This window comes from Mus musculus, chromosome 7, assembly GCF_000001635.26.
Source record: "Mus musculus strain C57BL/6J chromosome 7, GRCm38.p6 C57BL/6J".
Taxonomy (NCBI): domain Eukaryota; kingdom Metazoa; phylum Chordata; class Mammalia; order Rodentia; family Muridae; genus Mus; species Mus musculus.
In genome coordinates, this window is record NC_000073.6 from 113,047,235 (window position 1) to 113,054,547 (window position 7,313).

The 7,313-nt window shown below is 44.5% G+C and overlaps 1 long non-coding RNA gene across 1 annotated transcript; it reads right to left on the reverse strand.

Moving 5' to 3' along the window:
* Positions 1-2,056: 2,056 nt before the first annotated feature.
* Positions 2,057-3,354, reverse strand: Gm40452. The gene is made up of 3 exons (XR_869883.2): positions 3,239-3,354; positions 2,566-2,728; positions 2,057-2,330 (listed from the first exon to the last, which is right to left on the reverse strand). It is a non-coding gene; the product is annotated as a predicted gene, 40452 (long non-coding RNA).
* Between the last annotated feature and the right edge of the window lie 3,959 nt (positions 3,355-7,313).

Consider the following 7,313-nt stretch of genomic DNA (forward strand, 5'->3'; position numbering starts at 1 on the left):
CATCACATTAGCTAGTGATGGCAAGCACACACCTGTGACCCAACACCGGGGTGTGGAGGTGGAGGTAAGGTTTAAGGTCAAGGTTCTTGCAACTGTCTATTATTTTAAGTAAACATGATGGATACAGACATTTTTGCACTCACTTGGGTTGGTTTTGCTAGAAAGAAAGAGAAGAAGAGGGGAGGCAGGAGGGAGGAGAAAGGGAGGGGTCAATCTTGGAGTCTCTTTTCCATATTTGCTACTCTCTAATGTCTCATATTACATTCTGTGAAGTCGCTAATATAGTTAGCTCTATTCTCAAAGCCTTGCCCCTATTTAGTGGGGTTGCTCCAGCAGTTGCTTACAGGAAACATAAGACAAATCACTTCTAAAAGTAGTTTGATTGCATGTTTTTAAACTTTAAGCCAGGCATGGTAGCACATGCTTAATAATCCCAGCACTCAGAAAGCAGAGGCAGGAGGATTGAGCAATTTCAAGGGTAGCCTGGTTTGCATAGTGAGTTCCATGCCAGCCAGGGCTAGGTTGCAGGACTCTGTCTCAAAAAAGGGTGGGGAGTCTAGTTCCAAAGGAGAAAAGTCAACATCTTACTAGACTGGTGGCCTATTTCCCCTCTGAGTTTCGAGTGTACTTCCCCAGGCCTACATTAACTTTCCCCTTTTCATTCATCCTGTTAGAGTGAGGGCTACCCAGGCTCTTGTCCTAAAGGTAACCCACCTAATTTCAGGCTGGAAAGAGAAGGGACGGCACGTTTTCTACTCATTGAATGAACAAGTGTTCTGTAAGAACAACACTTGGACCCGTGACCTCCTTTGAGGCCTCTAAGGCTCAGCTAAAGATATATGCATGATGCAAAGACCCTCTATGAAACATGTGACCTATCAAGTCCTAGGAAGAGTTAAAGTAGCATGGGTGACTGAAAGTAGAAATGTGTGAGACACTCCAGTGGGGTGTTGCAAACTTGCAGGTTTCCTGGCCTTAAGAGGCCAATGTCAGATCAGAGTCACCATACGAAGATTACTACAGCTTCCAGAGGCTACACAGGTCTTGCTCATACACAGCTAGGACAGGCTGGAGCAGTATAATGTCCAAACTCTGGAGCCAAAAGTGGAAGAGATGGGATTATTCTGAAAGCAGCGTACGGCCACTTATTCATTCTTCTAGACATAGGAAAAAAGACAAATGGGCTTAAAAACAAAAGTAGACTAATTTCCAGGCAGAGACTGAGCCAAGAAAGAGGCCCAGGTCCTCCCCTTTCCCCAGAGCACCCTTCAGCCTTGGCATTCCATGCCTTGAATCAGAGTCATTGTCTGGCTCTCATGCAAACACTGGCTCCATTGTGATTCCACAGGGACACAGCCCCACATGTACTGCTTTCTGCCCGCCTGGGGCTCCTTTGGGTTTATCCCATTGAGTTGTGACTCAGGCACTCAGCCAGCAGGGCCTCCAACCAGGGTGGTGCCTGGGGATTTGTGCTGATTTATTGCACAACCCTACCAGGTAAATCACTTTGCCATCCCATGGGAAATGTCAAGTCAGGGGCAAGCTGTGGGTGCTCCCTGAGTGAATCCAGGGTTTGGGTCAGAAAAGATGATGGCCAGAACTTTCATTCTTATTTATTCTTGCCTTCATGGCTACTCAATTAGATTCAAGACTGCCTGGAAAGTTCTAGGAAAATTCTAAGATCCACAGGTTAAGTGTCCTAAAGAAATCTCACGGAGTCCAGGGGATGAGATAATACAATCTGAAACAATGAAGGTAACCTCAAATGTCTTGGATTTACAGAAATGCAGATCCTAAGCTGTATTCCTGGGCATTCTGAACAGTGCAACTGAAGTTGGGACTAGAACTTTGCAGTTTTCTTTTTGAGTGGTTTTAGCACAAAAAGATCATATAACAAGCTATCAAAAGCAAACAAAACACACCCAGCGCCCATACACACACACACACACACACACACACACACACACACCAAAAAAACCAGTGATCTAGGGCTAGAGATGTAGCTTCATGGTAGAGCATGCATTTAACATGCTAAGCACATAGATGAGGCCCCATTTTCTATCCTCAGAACAAACACACAGTGGTTATTAGATACTGGTAAAGTGAGCGTTTTAGATTGATCTGTTGTGCTAAGTAGCTGAACCAGGATGGCTTCCTTAGAACTCCAGAAGGCTCCCAAGCCTTCTCCTTCCACTGATTGAACACTTATGCCGAATCATACTTTCTCTTCCTTTTGCATACATTACTGTTAGTGTAGGTGCGGTTGTGTGGATCAAAGTCAGTACCAAGTTGAGGATAGGGTCAGACGGATGAGCTCAGCTGGAAAACCCCTGTGACAGAGAGAAATGGAGTGTCTTAATATTAGTATCTGTCTGACAACCTCTTCCAAGGGAAACTACCCACCCACCACCCTCACTTCTAGGTGGTAGACTGAGAACCACATGAAGGTGCTTCCTAGCCACAGCTGATTAGAACAGGGATGGGCTGAAGCCAAGGCAGCCAATTGTCAGGTGACATAGGGCATGAAGCGGCACGAAGAGATGAGAGCCAGGCCAATCAGATTACCTCTGCTGGGAATGGGGAATTGGGAAATCTGGAGCACTCAAGCTGGTTATCAGAAGGTTGTCACAGTTTATCGTGAGGTCCGTCAGTCGGGAGGATGGGGAAGTCATGGTGAACCAGCAGGAAGGAGAGGATGCTGGCCAGTGGAGAGAAGAAATCTGAGCAGCTACAGAGAGAGAAATAAAAAGGTCGAGAAATTATGAGAAATGGGAAGCCTTATAAATATTTGCTGCACCAGGCAGAAGCAGAATACAAACGCCCTCCAGTCTTTTGTGAGCAAGCTCAAGGATGTCTCTAGTCTCCGCAATTAGATGTTCAGAAACATTGTACAAGACCATTTCAAGTGAGCCCACATGTTATGCAGCATCCTTGTGGTTTCATGGGTATTTCTTATTTACATTCACAGGTGCATTAAAATATCTCTTTTAACACAAGGTACTTTAGAAGCAAGGACAAGGAAGAAACTATGTAGCCATGATCTGTCCAGTCTCAAACCATTTGTGACTTACTCAGTACACAATGTAGTTAAGCCCAAATTGAAGCTAGATGTATCTAATAGTATGCCCCAGAATACAACAATTAAAGTATCTCAATCAAGTTTAACTGACAACATGTCAATATAGTATACAGGAGATAGGATGGATTAGATAAAAGTAAAATATGAAAATTATGTCACCTGTTTCATTTAACATTTTGGATGAAGGTTCTAGAAAATTAAAATTTGTGGATGTTGGTCTCCTTGGACTTTCCTTCTTTCTTTGGACAGCACTGGTCTAGCCTGGGCTTATGAGGCAAACAGTATTGGCACCTGAAAGGAAGGAAAGCATGAGCTCCACACGGCCAAGGCCCTTCTTACCACCCCCAACCTTCATGCTGGAAAAGAAATGTAATAGATATTGGTGGAGAGATTTGGGGTTTCCTCCTACATAGCCACCATAATAGAAGCACATCTCTATTCCTACCATGGTATGGAGCCCTATTTCCCTTGAATCCATGTTGGCTTCTGAGTTTTGATGACCAACGGAATCAGATGGAAGCGATACAATGGCCATTTTTTAGTGAGGCCTATAAGAAGCCTGACAGCTTCTACCTTTGTTTTTAGACCTTAAGTATCAGACTTTGAGGAAGCTTTGGCTAGACTAGTGAATGGAGAGAAGGAGAGAGAGGATATGTGGAGGAGCTTGTAAGTGCCAGGCACAGCCAAAATAGCCTACGACATTGCCTAACATGTGACCTCAGCAGATGCCACGTGCAGCAGCTCAAAGGGAGAACCATGGGCAATGGAAAGCTGTGGCTGTTTTTAAGTCCAATGGCTTATTACATAGTGTGGAGGTCAGGCTGCACTGTAAGGACAGTGCAGCACTGTAAGGAGCAGGCAGGACTGTTTCTGCCCTACCCTAAGTGTATGAAACAGTGCCTTTGAGTCTGTGACCTGCCTTGATATTGCCACTTTACAAAGTGGCAGTTGGCTCCATTTTGAGGGTAAATAGAGAGGGAGGATGGCCCTGCATGTTGGTTGTGTGTGTACACATTAGCACCTTCTCAGCACAGACTGATGGTAACTCATTCCTACATGTTAAAAGTTATTCCCTATAAATTACTAAAGTAGATGGGAAACACATGGACACACACTCAACATATTAAAATCATATAAGGCAACTCAGACTAACAAAGGAATAACACCCAACACTGATGGCACTGTCATCTAGCTACCTGGTGCCTATGTGCCAAGGGACACAGCAGAGACTCCCAACTTTTCCCAGGGGCTACAGCTCAACCTGCTACTCACCACTTAAGAGGCCGGGATCGGTGGATCTACCCATCCATTATGCATATACTGTTCCACCCATCACCTGGACCAAGCAACAGTCTGCATTTCCGAGCAACCTGCCTCTTCGATTGGGTTGTTTTATGTAATCTTCTGCAGTGACTCCCTTTGCAAGAGTATCAGCTCTTTGCCTTCAGCAAGGCCTCTTGGAATACTGTGAGCTCCTTAACCCTTTCATAGCCAATATAGAATGAAATAGAATGTGTGGTCTGATGATTACAATTAATGATTAAGATTAGAATAAAATAAAGAGCTAAATGACCACACTTTTGAAGGAAATCAGAATTGGTAGCAGAACAGAATTGCAGTGAACAAAACCTACATGGCATGTGAGGGTTTTTTTTTCCCCAATAAATTCTGATTTTATAAGAAGACACAAATATCTTTGTGTCTACAAGTCTGACATAGTGTGCTCATGACACACAGAAATATGTTCAAAACTGTAAAAATGTAAAATAGAGCTTGGGAATGACAATATAACTGAGAAGGTGACCCATTCTCAAGGGTCTTAAAATCTTCAGGGGGTGTCACCCATGTATATATAAACCACTCTAGTATGGGAATTGGAGCCCCAGGGACAGGTTGTGTGTGTGTGTGTGGGGGGGGGGAACCATGTTTGATTACTTTGTCACCTTATCCATTAAGAGAGAGTCTTTAGACCAAACTCAGAGCTTGTCACTGGGACGAGCCTCACTGGCTCTGAGGATCCCTGACACCATCTCAGAGGCTGGAACTGAAGGTGCATTGCAGTGGCCACTAGACTGTTACTAGGTTCTGGGATTCAGACTCTACTCTTCATGATTGTACAGCAAGTGTTTAAAACACCGAGCTATCTCCCAGCACTAACAAGGGTTTTAAGTTTAATGTTTTACTCTCTATTGAGGGGCCTCTCCCAGGACTTCCTAAATCATGTCCAACCCCACTGGCTAGGTATTGGATGCTTGAAGCTTTGCCCTGGATGCTAGGGACCAAAGGCAGAGCTCTGAATGAGTTCTCCACTAACCCAGCTCTCTCTCTCTCTCTCTCTCTCTCTCTCTCTCTCTCTCTCTCTCTCTCTCATCAGCATCTCACTGTGCAGTCAAACCTGGCCTCAAACTTTCAATCCTCCTGCCTCAACCTTCCAAGTGCCCAAGTGCTGCATTACAGGTCTGTACCACCAATCTTAGCCTTAAGCCCCTTTTCCAATGGGGAGGGAGGGAGTCACTCTAGCAACACCACCTGATTCTTCCTTAAACAATCAAGAATCTACATAGACACTGGACTCCTTGAAAGCCTCTGTTCTCTGGGCTAGATTTCTGACAACCCCCTAAAGCCTCGGAGATTTTAGGCTCACTTTCCCTCAGCCTTTCTCATTGAGTCCACATCAAGGGTTCTCTATGCAGCTTTCTCCCCTGTGGTCCCACTGACCCAGTGCCATCCTGGCTCTAAGGGTACCCTTTTGTCTCTTCTTGGCCATTTGCATCTCTGAGGCCTTCTGGTTTGGGGATTCCCACTTCAGAGCACCTCATTTACATTTCCTCATAATACTGAGTAGCTCACAGGCTGCTGACACACAATTGCCAAACAGTGAGTACTTCAGCTGGAAAGCCAGCCCTTCAAGGTTTGGGGCTGGGCATTTCTGAGAGTGCTGAAGACATTGGCACTGGCACTGTGGACCACCATTGAGAGCAGAGGCAGAGCAAGGACGCCAAGAGGAACTCAATCCTGCCTAGGACAGACCTCTGACATGTCTCACTCAAGGGTTATCCAACAAATGCCAATCACAGAAACAGAGGGTTTATCCAAAAAGAAAGAATACAGTCATGGGGCAGCCAAGCATAGTGGGAGTCCCAAGAGAATCCATCTGCCTGTCTTGGATAGGCTTAGGGGTGTCTATGGGAAAGGGGGATGGGGTGGTATGAGTGTGGAGATGATTATGGATGTGAACAGAATCAGGACGCTGTGATGAGTGTCTAGCACGTGTGTAGTGAAGCATCATGGTTCTTCCTGGGATGAATGCTGGGGAAATGGAGGCACTGGTACCCTCTGAACAGGGTGGAGTTTCGGGCATCTTACATCATACAATCACCCATCTGGTCCCTAAACCAGTCCGTGTGAAGGGCTGGTGGGTTAAGTGAGTTTAAATTACCTCCAGATTTCTCAACACCTTGAACAATTGTTGACCTGGTGACCATCCATCAAAGGTGAAGAAGCTAAAGGAGCTTAGCTACGTTGTCAAAAATAAAATGCTCATAAATTCAAGTAACTGGAAGCAAGAGAAGCTAGAAAGTATGTTTAGTTTTGCCCTCAGCTTCTAGTGTCTCCATAGTAACGTAGGGAGAACTGGTCATGGCAGTTCATGTTTGTAACCCCATGACCTAAGGCAAGATGATCATGCAAATTGGAGATCAATTTGGTTTCCATAGCAAGTTTCAAGGTAGCCAAGGCTACATAGTGAGACCTTGCCTCAAAAACAAACAAACAAATAAAAACCAAAACCAATTTTGTTTTTTGTTTTTGTCTTTTTATTGTCAACCTAGGCTTATACAGTGTAGTAACTGTTTAGGTTGTGAGTAGGACCAGCACACAAGACAAAAAAAGAAACATGGTTAAAATTACCCTGCAACATCTTTTAATGCCTGCAAATACAGACACACACCACATAACAACATTTGACCGACCAATGACCGCATACATGAGGGTGATCATGTAAGACTATGTGGCCAACTGGTAACATCATAAGACAAAGGTTCTTGTTTGTGTGTTGCTGGTGTGAACAAACCTTCTGAGTGGTTAGTGACGTTCAAGTACAGCAATACAAACACAAGCAGTGCGTGGTGCTTGGCATTCATAATACTGGATATATTTCTTTACTATTTACTTCGATACACACTTTATCATTACTATAGAGTAGATTCTTATTTACTAGAGATGAAGTTGATTG